At 42.8% G+C, this 15,666-nt stretch overlaps 1 long non-coding RNA gene across 1 annotated transcript; it reads left to right on the forward strand.

The window, feature by feature from the left end:
• Positions 1 to 4,367: 4,367 nt before the first annotated feature.
• On the forward strand, positions 4,368 to 6,356 carry LOC134471717 (uncharacterized). Its single transcript, XR_010041305.1, has 3 exons — positions 4,368 to 4,441; positions 4,735 to 5,004; positions 6,241 to 6,356. It is a non-coding gene; the product is annotated as an uncharacterized LOC134471717 (long non-coding RNA).
• Positions 6,357 to 15,666: the final 9,310 nt, after the last annotated feature.

Raw genomic sequence — 15,666 nt, forward strand, 5'->3', positions numbered from 1 at the left:
AATTTAGCCTTTGAAATTTAATTCCCCAAAACCTCAAAGGCCTTTGGTTTCTAGTGTAAATAGGGGCGAGGGTGGTGATCTAAAGACAGCTCCCACCACGGCCTGTGGGAGAGGGCGGCCTTTCAAGGCAGCAGGAGAATTGAGAGTGGAAAGTGAGGTCAGAGCCCTCAAGCAGGAAGGCCTGGGAGGGGTGGGAACAGCCCCCAGCTGCTCTAGTGGCACTGAGAGGTACACTCCCAAGCAGTCAGAACAGCAGGGAGCGGGCAGAAGCCCTGCAAGATGCTAGGGGAGAAGGGCAGATTGTGTGTAACGTGTGGGCTAAGCAGGACACCCATCAGAGGAGTCCAGATCTCCCACTCAGCACCTCAGCCTTCCCAGCCTCTTTGGAATTTCACAAACTCATCATCTCAAAGATTTTGTTTCTGTAGTTATAAAAAAAAAAAAAAGCAGCAGCTCCCCACAGTGGGGTGACTGACTGCCCCCAGGAGTTTCCAGCATAACCACGGCTGGTATACCCTTCTCTGCACCCACCCTATCTTGCCAGGGTCAACATGAAAACAGACTGGTCACCGGTGAATTACCACTTCAGGAAAAGAAGAGCATTTTTCTTCCAAGAAAACATTTATGAAACCACCACACAAAAAACATTTCAGGAGACAAAATGTCGTGTACTGCTTTGAACTAAGTTGTCTAAGCACATGAAGCTCTTCCTCATCACAAACCACCTTCCACCAGCCCTGAGACATTCTGACCATTTCACTGCCTTTCAGGGAAATCTCCATTGTTCAAAAACTAAGTGTGAAGGCTAAATAACTCCCAACCTGTCAGATATCAGAAGTGTCAAGTTCGTGGTCTCACAACAAGGAATGAAGTCAGGAACCAAAGGAGGAAATAAGAGAGTTTTATTGGAAATAAAGAGAAGACTAGCTCCTGGATTTCCAAGTGAAGTCCCAAGTGGGTGGCCTCTGGGGCTCTCCATGATGACACAGGGGAAAGAAACTCCCGACTTACTATGTCTGGGACAAGTTCGTGTTCTCCAAAATCGAAGAATGAATTTTAGGAATCGCAGAGGTTAAGAGTAGAATCTACTTATTGAGAGAAAGAAAGCTTCTGTCTGAAGAGAGACAGAAGTCACCTGAGCGAGTTACCAAGGACTCTGTCTCTTTTAGGGACTTCTATAGAGTAAAACCATGGGTTCAAGGCAGGGGAGACTGGGCTGGGAACTTACAAGGCAGATGGGCATAAAGTGGGACATAACTGTAGTTAGCCAATAAGATCAATAGTTCAGGTAAAATTGATTACATTAGGGACAAATAAGAAAGCAAGTCACATAGGAAGTGGTCATTCTTAAGAGTTGTGACCTTTTCACAACTCTTAGGGGGATGGGATGGTGACACCAGGGTGATGGGGAACTAATTAGTATATCAATCTTTGGGATATGGACGCATTTGTTTGATCCTTTGCCTTGAGGCCTGGTCCACAGCACAAGGTGTCTGTCTCCCCTACAGTTATAAGGTATATGCACTGGCTCCTTTGAGCATCCAGCCCTGTCTCACTGCCTATATTTCTAACTAACTTGGCTGCCTGCAACAGTGAGGGGTAATTTATACAATACAACCACAACATGGGTCCAATGTGGGTCAAACCACTATAAGTAGCTGAGTTAGATAGAAATATTATAGGCAGTCAGAAAGGGCTGGGCCCTCAAAGGAACCAGTGCAGAAGACCAGATATCTAGCAACCACTTATCTTGTAACATTAGAGGAGACAGACACCTCCCACTGTGGGTCAGACCTCAAGACAAAAGATCAAACAAATGCACCCATATCAGAGACTGACATTCTAAATAGGTCTCTATCACCTTGAGGAATCCAGGTGTCACCATCCCAACCTCCTACTGGAAGAGTCACTGCTCTTTAAGCATATCTGCTTGCTATATAACTCATTTCCCCATTTGTCTGGCTTTAATCAATTTTATGTGAGCAATTAATCTTATTGGTTAGTCATAGTTCTGTCCCACCTCATGCCCACCTTGTGAGTTCCCGTGCTTTCTCCACATTAGACCTGCCTCACTTTGTTGTTTTACCCTATAAAGTTCCTGTAAAAGACAGTCTTTGGTAACCCATTCAGGACCCCTTCTGTCTCTCTCTCTCTCAGACAGAAGCTTTCTTTCTCCATGAATACATTCTGCTCTTAACCTTTGCTGTTCCTAAAATTCATTCTTCGATTTTAGAGAACACAAACACCTACTGGACATCTAATAGGTTGGAAGTTTCATTCTCCTGTATCAAAACTACAATCAATCTATGGGATATTAAGTATAGTTGCTTAGCTAGCACTGATCTAACAGGGAAGCCAGACACATAGCAAAGATATATGGTGAGCATCATTGACTTTAGCTTGTTCATTGTTGGGAGCCGCAGCCCCGAGCCCGGTCGCCTCACTTGGCGGACGTGAGGCCTGTAGTAAAGAGTAAAGCCTGAGGTAGATTACCCCTCCCATCGAGCACGTTAGTTTCCTGCTTACCGCGTAAGCAACCCGCTCAACAATATAGTCTGCCTGGCAACTGATGATGTTAGCCAATCAGCTTGCCTTGCTTACTTTAACATGATTGGACACTGTATCCGTATATATACTGGTGCCACCCCTGGGGGGGAAGGAGAAGCCCGGAAGTAGAAGCCCAGAAGGAGCCGCGGGGAGCGGACCAGAGGAGGCTTCGGCTGGGAGCGATCCCAGGGCAGGCTGTACGGAGAAGGAAAATAAAAGAAAAGGTTGTCCACTGCCAGGCTTTGTCGTGTGTCCTTCCTGCCGGCCGGGAGCGGACATCGACAGTTCATAACTTCTAATCATAGAAAGAACAAAAGCATTCCTGCAGAGGGTTGAGAGTCTGAGTCCGGGTCTGGGCCTGGCGATCCAGATGTTCTGGCCGTCCACCTATGTGTCCGATGCCTATCTGGGCCCATGGATCAGATGGTGCTAATTGTAATACAATCTCAAGTTGCTGTTTAACTGTAAAGGGGCTTGCATGCGACTTTCTCTAAGGAGGCCAGTTCTACAGGAGGCCGATTTCTGTGTATTAATTTTCATCTAACTTAGCTGTCTATAATATAACACTAAGTTCTGAATAAAACTAACATGTCATCAGCACTTTGCCACTGTGAAAATGCCCTGTATTCTATTTGGTTATGATGGAAATTGTCCCTGCTACACAAATGAAAGAACTGATTTATTTTCATGGAGTTCAAAGCCCCTTCTCTAAAACAGCAGCTAGAACAGAACTAGACATTAACATTAACAACAGCAAAAAAAACTTATTAACATATCCAAAAACTAGTCCACTTTGTCATCCCCCTCTTACACTTACAGATAAGAAAAGAAAAAAAATCCAGTTAAATTTGTCCCAGATCCACCAAAGGCCATTTCATAGAGGAACCAGAAATGCTTGGAGAGCCTTTCAAGAGAAAGGTTAGATAGGTGTAAGGAAGTGGCTCCCCGACTAATTAAATACTAGAAGTTCATTAACTCATTCCACAATCATTTACTTAGCTCTTACTAATATAGGAGAATGAAACTCCCGACCTACTATACATCCAGTTCGATTTCGTGTCCTCTAAAATCGAAGAATAAATTTTAGAAACAGTGGAGGTTAAGAGAGGAATATATTAAGGGAAAGAAAGCTTGTATCTGAGAGATAGAAGGGATCCTGAGTGGTTGCCAAAGACTCTGTCTTTTTTAGGGACTTTTATAGAGTAAAACCATGAGGTGAGATGGGTCCAAGGTGGGAAAAAATGGGAACTCTTGCAAGGTGGGCATAAGGTGGGACAGAACTGTGGTCAACCAATAAGATTAACTGCTCAGATAAAATTGATTAAATCAGGAACAAATGGAGGAGCGAGTCACCTAGTAAGCAGAGATCCTTAACAGCAGGGACTCTTCCTGTAGTGCGTAGGATGCTGACTCCTGACTCTCTTGGGGTGACAGAGAACTATTTGGACTGTCTATCTCTAGATGTGATTGTATTTGCTTTGCCTTTTGCCTTGATATCTGGCCCATAGCAAGAGGTATTTGTCCCTTCTCTGAACTTCTGCTCTGGCTCCTTTGAGGGCCCAGCCTGTCTGACTGCCTATAAGATTTCTAACTGATATCGCCTGTGCTGGGAATGGGATGGAAGGAGACAGGCAGAATCCCCAATCTTGCGAGTTCATAGAGATAATAAACATATACAATATGATAGACGGATGCAACAGGTATGCAGAAAATCAAGGGGAGGCAGTGTGGTTTTCTAAAGGGAAGCCAAAGAAAGCCTCTCTGAGGATCCAAACCTTGAGCACAGGAAGTGGCCCTTAAGTGTCCACGTGGCTGGGGGAGAGAGTTTAGTCTGAGGCACCACGTCTGCCAGGGTCCCGTGGATTACTCTCCTCTTCATGGAGCAGCCAGGCTGGTGAGACAGGAGTGGGGTGAGAGAGGGAACTGGCAGGCGGCCAGCAACGAGATCAGAGGGCATTTACTGGACAGGTGGTGCGGAGCCAAGTTTCTCAAGTGTCAGCCTGCCTAGGGATCCCCTGTACTCCTGGGTGCGGAACAGATAGCTGGCCACCCCCAGAGCTTCTGCTTTAATGAGGAGGGAGCTAGGGACCCCCATTTCTAACAAGTTCTCAGCTCATGCTGATGCTACTTACCTGGGGGGCCACTGTGTGACTCCTGCAAGTCCTGACAGACTAAATTACATTCCAGACATGACAAGAAACTACTGGGTGATTCCGACCAGAAGATGAAAGAAACCTGCCAGCAAGAGGAGGACACAGAAAGCAAAATGGAAAACAATTCCAATAGCTGAAGCAACAGGCAGTGATGACCTTGAATCAGGGTGGCTGAAGCAAAGGAGGAAATTGTCAAGTATATTTTGAAGGTGGGACTGACGCACTCGCTAATAGGTGAAAGGCAAAGAGAGCTCCAGAGACGCCTCCTTGTTTTGACTGAACTACTGAAGCACTAGAAAAGAAGGTAGGTTTAGGATTCAGTTTTACTTGAAAGCAGTGAATTGTTTTTGAGATTCCTATTAGCCATCCAAGTTGAGTAGCGAGCAGACAGACAGCTCACATATCTCAAGCTCACAGCGAATCTTAGGGCAGAGGTGTAGATGTGGAAGGCATCATTTCATAACTGCTGTGTACAATGAAGGGACCAGATAAGATCGTTGGAGGACAAGTGAGCCTAGAGGGCAGTGAAAATCCCAAGCCCGGCAGCACAAAAAGCAGACAGAGAAGTAGCAGCTTGTGAAACAGGAAACACTCAGGAGAATATGAAATTGTGAAAATCAGGAGATTGAAAAAAAGTTTCCTAATATGGAAGCGACAGGGCCTGGGGGTGCAGTAGCTCCGGCAGTAGCACTGGTGCCTGACCCCGGGGTTCAGTCTCCAGCACAAAAATAAACAAAGTGAAGCAAGTGAGCCAGTGCTGATGACAGTTACAGTCAGAAGAGGACTAATGAAGCTTATTTTCCAAGGCAAGTCACTCAGTGGGAGCCGCAAAGGTCCTAGAAAGAGACCGCCAATACGTTCACATGTTCATATGCTTGCTTGTATTTGTAAAGATAAAATATAAAACAGCTCTCTTTTCACCTTTACTTCCCCTCTGTCACATTTTTCATGTTAAGTGGCACTGAACTGCCTAACAGCATTTTTAGAATCTGGCTAAAGGTAATTCAAGTTGAAAACACCTCTACTTTGGGTTTAGCAGAGTGTGTTATATGGCTCAGGTCATTTTCATACATAATAGTTTACCCATTGTGCTGAAGAGTGGGGGTTCCCAGGGTGACTGCTACCACCCGGTGTGGTAACTCTGCTTACTATTGTGACAAAAATGTAGGACCTCTGGTCCTACATTACTGATGTGCACATGCCTAGCAATCAGGAAGACCTGTTAGGTACAAAAGAAGTGGGTTTGAAATACATAGAATGAAAAAGGAGATTGTCAAGAATATGCCTGACAATGCAGTCAGTACAATTATTAATACACACTTTTGTTTTTCCCATTTCTGTAGAAGACACATGATAGCATAGTTTGTCAAAGTTCCTGTGTTTGTTAGGTACAGATCTGTAGCACGAATACAAACAAAAAGGATATCTTTGTATAAACGTGTATGTTTTATGTGTCTCAATTGCCTACAATAATAACTAATTTTGGTCAACTATAGTAGAGAAGAAATTAAATTGTATTTGTCTTCCCTCTGTTTTACAGAGCTTTGTCACACAAAGAAACAAAGATGAGCCAGCCAAGAAATGTAAGGAAAAAGACATTTGGAGACATGAAAGTACTTAATATAAAATAAAATAATTATATTTTTGGCTTTTGTAGTCTGTGTACATTTATCAGCTTTTTCAAAATTTACAATCTGTTGTGACATTTTCATATTCCAGGTGTCTATTATTTTCATAGTTTGCACTCTCCCCACCATCAATAAAACTGTACTATAAAACCTACTGGCCTCAAGACTGTATGAATCTCCAAGTAGGGGAGGTGAAAGCCAAAATTAAATATATTAAAGACATAAGAGGAGAAAACAAAGAGGAAATAGCAAGCAGAATGGTCTTCCAGGTGGTCTCGAAGAATTAGAAGAGATGAGAGGTGGAGGAAGAGAGGTTAAAGAAGAAAACTTAAGTCAAAGGAAAAACGACTAGGACATGGTATCACTGCTCCTTGTCAATTGTGTGGGAGGCCTTGACTATCACATCTAGAATCTTCCATGATTGATAATACAGGAGTTGAGAGCTGGCAAAATAACCCCGACTACAAGTATCTAGAAAAACCTGAAAGTCAAGAGTCTCTCCGGTTGCCAGCCTTCCTTATACTTTGATCTTATTTAAGCATGAACTGAGTTCCTGAATCCACCTACAAAAACAACCAGGCCAAACCCAGAAATCCAGGGGAAACATAGCACATGTAGGGCTTGCCTGTTGGCCTTTTTATTTGTTTATTTATTTTTTAGACAAGGTCTCCCTATTTAGTTCAGGCTGGCCTGGAATTTGTGGCAATCCTCCTGTCTCAGTTTTCTGAGTGCTGGGACTACAGGCATGCATCACTCTGCCCAGCTAAGTATACACAGGGCTTTAGTGAGACTTTGGTCTGAACCAGGAAGAAGCAGCTGCCCTGACAAATGGCAAACCAGACCAGCAGTTGCATAAACAAAGGAAAGATTTCTCCAACAATTGCCATCCAGGTCCTCCGTGCAAAAATAGGATTCAAACTTGCAGAAAGGATCCACTCCTGCCTCAGTTTCTGAGATCAGTTGTAGGAGGCTCACTCATTGGTCAGCCTTGACTAGCAGGGTAACGCAAGTCTTGCTTGCTTGCAACTACTGTATTTTTAACTCTGAAATTGTGGGTGAGCCCTTGTTCCCCATTTGCATCTTTGTTTGCTTCTGTTGCAAAAATACAAAACAGTCAGGATCCTTGTGGGGCCCCTTTCCTAGCATTTGCTCCTTTTATTTCCTTTCAAGTGGTTCCCCACAGTCTCACACAAAGAGAGAAAGACAGGTTCAGGAATTTTAATCAGCTAAGGCATAGGTTTTAAAATTCGCTGCCATTGTTATTGTTGGGGACAGCTGTTTTTTGTTTTAGTAAGAGAACCTATTCAATGAAAATCCTAGAGAAACACCCAGTAATGTCAGAGACAAAGCAAGGTCCATTTTGCCTTATGTATTCCTGTTTTCCCAGTGAACCTACTGGCCCCTGAAGACTGAGAAAAATACACTTTGAGGAACATACATGTGTTACTGGAATTGGGCCGAACTCCCACAGAATAACATCCACTGCTAAAGCAAGAGAAAAAAAGGCAAATCAGAGTTAGCTGAGCTTTAGCTTGTTTCCCTGGAATCTAGACTCTGAACGGTTTTTCTCTTGCTGACTGAGAGTAGTTATCTCTATGCCAAAGCAAAGTTGCTGGTTAAGTAATCAAGAAAATAATTAATGGAGACAAACTCTTAAGAGAATTAAACTCCTGTTACTCCCCACCCCTCCACACCGCCCTCCATCAACCCTAAACTTATCTCTCTGATACAAGTTGACAGGTAATGATTAAATACCAACACCCTCCATGTACTTCTCTAGAAATACAGATTCCCTGTGCTTGCAGCCAGGCTCAATCATTTGTATGTTAATAACCAAACAACTCATCATCAGAGAGAAGAAAATGAAAATGCAGACCACCTAACTGTACCTTACACCTCCAGAATCAGATGCTGTGGATCTGAGGTCCCACAATGTGGAGAATGTTGCATTGAAGGTGATATAGGGGAATGAAACACCCAACTTACTAAATGTCCGGTGTGAGTTCGTGTTCTCTAAAATCAAAGAATGAATTTTAGGAACAATGGAGGTTAAGAGCAAAATAGGTTAATTGAAAGGAAGAAAGCTTCTGCCTGATAGAGACAGAAGGGGTCCCAAGTGGGTTGCCAAAGAGTCTTTTCTAGGACTTTTATAGTGTAAAAGCACAAAGTGAGGCAGGTCTAAGGTGAGGAAAACACGGAAACTCACAAGGCAGCCAGACATGAGGTGGGACAGAACTACAGCCAACCAGTAAGACTAATTGTTCAGGTAAAACTGACCAAATTGAAGACAATTTGGGAAACAAGTCATGTAGCAAGTGGGCATGCATGCTTAAAGAGCAGTGTCTCTTCCAGTAGGGTGTGGGATGGTGACTCCTGGCTTCTTCAAAGTGATCCGTAACTATCTAGAATATCAATCCCTGCTGTTTATACTTAGGGTGTGGGTGCATTTGTTTTGCCTTTTGTCTTAAGATCTGGCCCACAGCAGAGGTGTCTGTCTCCTCTGAGGTCACAAGATGTTTAGTCCTCTGTTCTGGCTCCCTTGAGGGACTAGCCCTGTCTGACTGCCTATAATATTTCTAACTGAGCTACCTATAAAAAAAGGAAAAGCAAGCAATTTATATTTGAAGATTTTAAAACTTCCCTCTTGGAACAAGTAGCTAGATAAACAGCAAGAATATAAGTACTTTACATGTATGCACCAACTCCACACAAGAAATGTCAACATTAAGTGCTGCAAACAGTACTAATAAAAACTTCTACCAATCAATCCAACCTCAGTGAAATGTATAGTACATTTCATCCAACAATATGCTTTTCAAGTGAATATGAAATGTTCACTAGGGTCAACTATATTTAAATTCAGTAAGTTTCAATAAACTGTAAAGACTTAAAACATAAAGAGTATATTCACTCAACAATAAGAAAAAGGTACTGCCAGAGTATTCTGGTGCAACAGAGAAGCAAAAAGTACAAAATGAACAGGTTTATTGAGTTGAGGACCTGGAAAGTGGCACACAGCCTATGGCAGCTGGGCTATCCCCTTCAATCAGATACAGAGAGACAGAGGGTTATATGATCTCTGGTAGGAAGTAGCACATGGGTGGATATTGGTGATGTGTGAGGAACTTAGTGGGATTCTCTGTGCCTGCAAACAGAAAGAGGAGTTACAATTACGGCTGAAGAAGAAGCAGGAAGTGGTAAGCGTCCCACTTAGGCCTTCTGCCATGCTAGACTCCCGCCATAACTGCATCATAATTTATACTGAGGCAAGAACCTTTTAGGTACTAGAAAATATCCAAGTAGTAGACAGACATTAAGGAATGTACTTCTAAATAGCACACGGGTGAAAGAAGAAATCACAAGGGAAATTACAAAATAGTTAAAACAATGTAAATTAAAGCACAGTATTAAAATTTGTGGGATATAGCTAAAGCAATTGCTTAGAGATATTTAAATCATTAAGACTTAAATTAGGAAAGAACAGCCTCTTGTTAGTGAAAGGGTTTTGGCCCAGATAGGACACTGTAGCCAGGAAAACCTCAACTGGAAGTAGAAAGCCCCATCTCCCCTGCCCCTAGGAAGTTACCTGTGAAGCCATCTTCCCGATCCTGGAAATTTACATATGGCACCAAACCTAGGACCAATGGGCTACCTGTGTATCCCTAATGCCCTCCTTAGGTTCCACCCCAAACAGAGGCTATTTACAGGCCCCCACGCCACATGTCCGCCGGAGAGATCGCCGGACGCCAGCGGTGGGGGTGCCGGTCATCTCTCTCCGTGTTCTCAGAATAAAGGCCGCTTTTTATTTTATATTTCTCATCTTTTGTTAATATTTTTCATCTTTTGGAAATAACCCTAGCAGTTAGCGTTTTCCAGCACAATAGAGAAGCAAAAGGAAAGAAAAAGTGGCCTTTACTGAGGATGTGGAGAGGGAGGCGCACACCACATGGTGGCTAGAAATCCTCTGACCAGAGGCAGTCTGGGACAGGCGCTGATGCTGTAGGAGGCACTGATTGGAATTCTCTTTGCCTTCAGGAAAGGAAAAAAGTTGTAATCATGGGTGAAAGGTGTTATAGATTATACATTCCTTTGCCCCCCTCCCAGACCTCTTGCAATATAGATGCTGTAGAATCCAGTGTTTAGATTGGTTTGTTGTCTAGCGCTGGGATTGGCGATGTGAGTGTTCCACCTGCCTAAGAGTGGAGCAACAATATGATGGAAGGGCAGGAAGAAAGAGTGTCTCTCTTTTTTGCTGTTTGCAGCCAGCCATGAACAGCAGCCCCACCGTGCCACCCTGTGGCTTGGAGCCAGCTGAGCATGGAGTGAAACCTCCAACCTGTAAGAAATAAACCTTCCTTCCCTGACTTTGGGTTTCAGGTGTTTTGTCTCAACAATGACTAAAAAGTAACTAAAACAAAGGGGGAGGAGGAGGAAGTGGCTGTCAGGGTAAGTGTTGCTTTTGCTTTGGCCTTCTGCCATGTTAGACCACACCATAGCGTCCAGTAATTTATACTAGGGCAGAAACCTTTCACTATAAGCAATGATCTAGTCAGTCAACTTAACTGGAAAAAAATTAGGTCAAAATTGCATTGCTTAGAAATTACAAGAATAGGAGCAAAACTCAAAGAAATAGTGGACAAAGAGGAACAGAATGAAAAGAAAAATACAGAAAAAAAGGGGGAGGGAAGGGAAAGGAGAAAAGAAAGGAAATCAGATTACACAAGAGCTCCTTGTTGGAAAAGACTGATAACATTAGAGCTCATAACCTGACTGCTAGGGGGAAAGGCATAGGCTGACTATGCAATATAAAAGTGTGTGGGAGCAGAAGGGTTTCAAATATCAGGGTTTTTCAGAATTTGGGATTTTTGAATAGGCTTCACTGGTTGAGCATCCCTCACAATCTTCACAAACTTCACAATCTGAAATGCTAAAGTCCCACATGGGCAGCTCACAGCCTGCAGTCTTTTGACACTCCTTTTAGCCTCAAGCCATAGTCAGTTTCTTTCTTTCTTTTGTTTGTTTGTTTGATTTTGTTTTGCTTTGCTTTGTTTTAGTTTGAGCCTGGGTCGAGCTATTTGAACACTGAACTTGAAATTCCCTTGCCTCAGCCTCCTCAGTGCTAAGAGTACAGGCATGCATCATCCCTCCCCACCAGAAAACCAGTTTCTCAAGGTGTTCCACCAGCATTTTCCCATTGCTGGGTGGGCCACGGCTGCCCTGCCCTGCTGAGGTCTGGATCCCAGCTGGGAGACATCAGGAGACATCAGCAATGTTTTTTTCGAGGTTTGTTCCCTCCTGGGAGCTCTTTTTCAGCCCTTTGGCAGTTTCTGTGCCTTGCAACTGCTTCTCTTGTATTCTTTAAAGTTCTCTTTCATCCTTAACAGCCAGCTCCCTGATGATCCAATCCCAGGTAATAGTTAAGAATTAACCTTTTCAGGGGCTGAGGATTTAGCTCAGTGGCATAAGCGCCTGCCTTACAAGCAGGCGGTCGTGAGTTCGATCCCTGGTACCGAAAAAGACAAAAAAAAAAAAAAAAAAAGAATTAACCTTTTCTTTGTACAAATCAGAGATTTTTGTCTCTAGGTTAGAGAACCTGACCAGTGAAGGTCCCAGAAGACGAATCCCTTCAACACACTTTCTCTTCCTGATAACAAAACACAAAGAACTTTTTGCCTGTCAGTTAGGAAAAATTCACAGGTTTGATGCACTAACAAGCTGAATCAAATATCCTGATATTGTATACAGAATTTTTAACACCAATGATACTTAAAACAAAGTACATAAAATATAAAAAGATTATCTTCCATGAAGATCACAAATTCTACATCCAGAGGCAAGAGACACACAGTAGAGTAAGCAGCCACTTCCCACAAACATGAAGGGAAACTTGGGAACCAAAACTCTTCGCTATAAAACAGTTGCTCTTTCTAATGTACACCACTGCTTCCTCACACTTCCAGGAAATTACAGTCCCTCAAAGTTTTCCGTGCAGTGCTCGCAGGGGCAATAGTCATTTGTAGCTGCAGATTTATCAGACACTGTGCAATAATGTTAATTCCTTTGAGCTCCCACAGATACAATCAGGCTCTGAGAAAACTCAGGACACGGGGCTGAGCTTTGAGGAACACTCGTGGTTGAGCTACATTTCAGCACTAGGGGGCAATATCTTCATTTAGAATCTCATATCCACTTACAAGGTAAACTAACTTCGGTTGTTGCGTTATTCCTCCTAGTTAGAAGTTTAGTTCAGCTAAAGAGAGGAATATAAATAGAACATCAAATTAAATACCATCTAGAATCTATCTAGGAACTGTGGAAGACTAACCTTCCAACTTTTTGAAAATTCCCCATAGTAGCCGCTTAGTTCTGATTTTTACACAGGCCACCAGAGCTTGTAATTTTCAATGTGAATTCTGTGGCAAAGCCCCAAACCTTCCTTTGTCCCTTTGGTCCTTAGCCTGTCAATCAAACAGCGAAACAAAACTACTGTTTTCTAAGAGTGAGTTTGTGTCTGGGGGTGTAGCTCAGAGGTAGGGCATTTTATGAAGTCCTGGATTTGAATCGTAGCACTAAAAAAGAAAAGAGTGAACTTCATTCATTTTCCTGACATTCTCAGCCTTGTCTGACACAGAATCACTCTACGGTAGTCAAAGAGAGAACATAGGGACCTTGTTAAGCAAGCCTCACTGGGTAAGCTGCAGGACACGAGGGTCCTCCTATTTCTCGAGCCTTGGGACACATGTTATTTTTCCATAGTAGTAAATCCTCCCCCGTGTCTAGCCTGTAAATACAGTTACCCAGAAAACTACTGAACAAGGTCAGAATGCTCTTTGGAAAAACTATCTTGAGAGAGTAATTATGCAGTTTATGGAAATCAAAATTTATGATGCAGGGCTCTATTTAGTTTTTCATAAGAGTCAGGCATAGCAGCTCATGTCTGTAATTCCAGCACCTGGGAGACTGAGGCAGGATGATCACCATGAGTTCAAGGCCAATCTTGGCTACATAGTGAGTTCAAGGTCAGTGTGAACTGCATAGAAAGACCCTATCTCAAAAAACAAATAAATAAACAAACAAAAATTTCGATTTAACTTGTTAATATTTTTGAGCCATTACATTTCCTTTACATGAATTACACATTTGGCTCTCATTTGCTCAAGGTCATTCAAATAAGGCACTAACAACTCACTTGAGGTCACTCTTTTGGAACTGTGGAGTGGAACAAAATCTGACTCCCACACTTACCCTAATTTCTATTCTTCATTGCTGTCCTGCAGACTTAACAGTCAGAGAATGTTGGAGCACAAGGACCTCAAAACCCAGGGTCAAATGAATGCCTGTGACAGAGGAATGATATGGAAGAGATACGCTAAGTCTCACCCTGCTAGATGTTACACATGCTGTGTTCATGTTCCCCAAGACTGAAGAACACATTCTAAGCAACAACAGAGGTTAAGAGTAGGAAATTTTTATTGAGAGAGCTTCTGAGAGACAGGAGGAGGCCCACGGGGTTGACAATGAGCCCACTTTCTGGAGCAGGTTTCATAGAGCAAAATCATAAGGTGGGTACAACATGGGACAAAACTATGATCAACCAATAAGATGACATCTTATTGTAGTCACTTAGATAATGGTAATCCAGCAGGGAAGCAGGCCACGTAGCAAGTGTCCACGAAAAGTGCAAAGAACTTTTCAGGAAGGCTGGGTCCAAGGGTCTTGTTCATGTGGACACAAAGGTGACTGATATCTACAGACTTTATTGGACCAGGTGTTACCATTAAGCTCATCCCTGAGGGAGCATACAGGCCTGGTCATTTTGTCTTTATCTTGAGGCCTGGTCTCTAACAGATACATTTCCAGTTGCAGTGCTTACGTGTTTTTGTCTTTTGTATTGATTCTCTCAAGGGCCCCACCCTAACTGACTCCCTGTAATATTTGTTCCTAACTTATCTGTCTCTAATATTTGTACAGACTCTCAGATTTTAAAAATAAAACATTTCATCCTGTGTTAAAGAGTTGCCCATTCACCACCAATGCCCTGTCCTCTCTTGTTCTGGCTGCCCGAAGCACCCCTGGCTCCAGCTAGAGAGGTTCAGGAACTGTGGCTCTGGAGATGAGAAAAGTGATCTGAGCGATTATCACTGAGACCTGTCTTTGAGACAAGACCTGAAGATTCCCAGAACATTGCTGCATTCAATGAAGTTATATTAAAAACACAATAAAATCTATAGAAAATGATTCCCTGGGTGGCATAAAAAGTTAAAGGTCACCTGGATGGGTCAGCTATTCCCAGCACATGGTTCCTCATTTCAGTGGTGAGAATTTGGGTCTATCAATGTTTATCATTTTATTGGGTCAGGCATTACCATCATTTGCAGGCATCAAGGGTGCTGAAAAGCCCTGCACACATCAGTGCTCAGCAGAGGAAAGGGACACCAACCCCCACCATGGCCTCTCCCCTGAAGCAGTGCCCCTTTCAATAACAAAGTGGAGTCACCTACTTTTTGTACTGTGTGCCCCAAAGCGGTCTCTGGCAGGAGAAGGGTGTCTTTTCAAATGCCCGCAAAGACACGAAACTGAGCCTCAACAGTGAAAATTGCCTTTCTCAGTTTATTTTGTTTCATTTTCATTTAGTCACTATACCCTCTTTCACAGCTGTGGAAATTGCCTAGTTCTGTTTCCCACTCCGCAGTGAGTGGCAAAGGGAGAAACCAGCCTAGATCTCTTTAGCATCCAAGCCAAAAGGTCCTGGTCCAAAATACATGCAAAGGTCTGTGGTCACCAGTGTCACATAGTCATATGCAGTTCTCCTGCGAACAGTTGCTATGTGACCCTTCCTGAGTCCCCATATGTACCTTCGTCTTGCCTAGGCTCCAAAATAAATATATAAAAGAAAACAAATCAATTGAAGTCTGCTTCATTAGCTATTTTATCCTGAAATATTACATATAGAAAATTCATAAAATAAATATATATATCTTAAAGAGTCAACTAAATATTCCTATGACAACTATCCAGGTCAAGAAATTACCAGCACCAAAAGACAACTCAACAATAATAATATCAGGGCTGGGGATTTAGCTCAGCGGCATAAGCACCTGACTTGCAAGCAGGCAGTTGTGAGTTCGATCCCTGGTACCAATAAAAATGATAAAGACAAAAAAAAAAAAAAAAAAAAAGAAATTACCAGCACCAAAAGACAACTCAACAATAATAATATTGGGGCTGGGGATTTAGCTCAGCGGCATAAGGGCCTGCCTTGCTAGAAAGTAGTTGTGAGTCTGATCCCTGGTACTGATAAAAAGGAAAAAGGAAAAAACAATAATAATGTCTTCCTG

This window comes from Cavia porcellus, unplaced genomic scaffold (genome assembly GCF_034190915.1).
Source record: "Cavia porcellus strain 051 isolate PalLab524CR breed Dunkin Hartley unplaced genomic scaffold, mCavPor4.1 scaffold_19, whole genome shotgun sequence".
NCBI classification, from domain to species: Eukaryota; Metazoa; Chordata; class Mammalia; order Rodentia; family Caviidae; genus Cavia; species Cavia porcellus.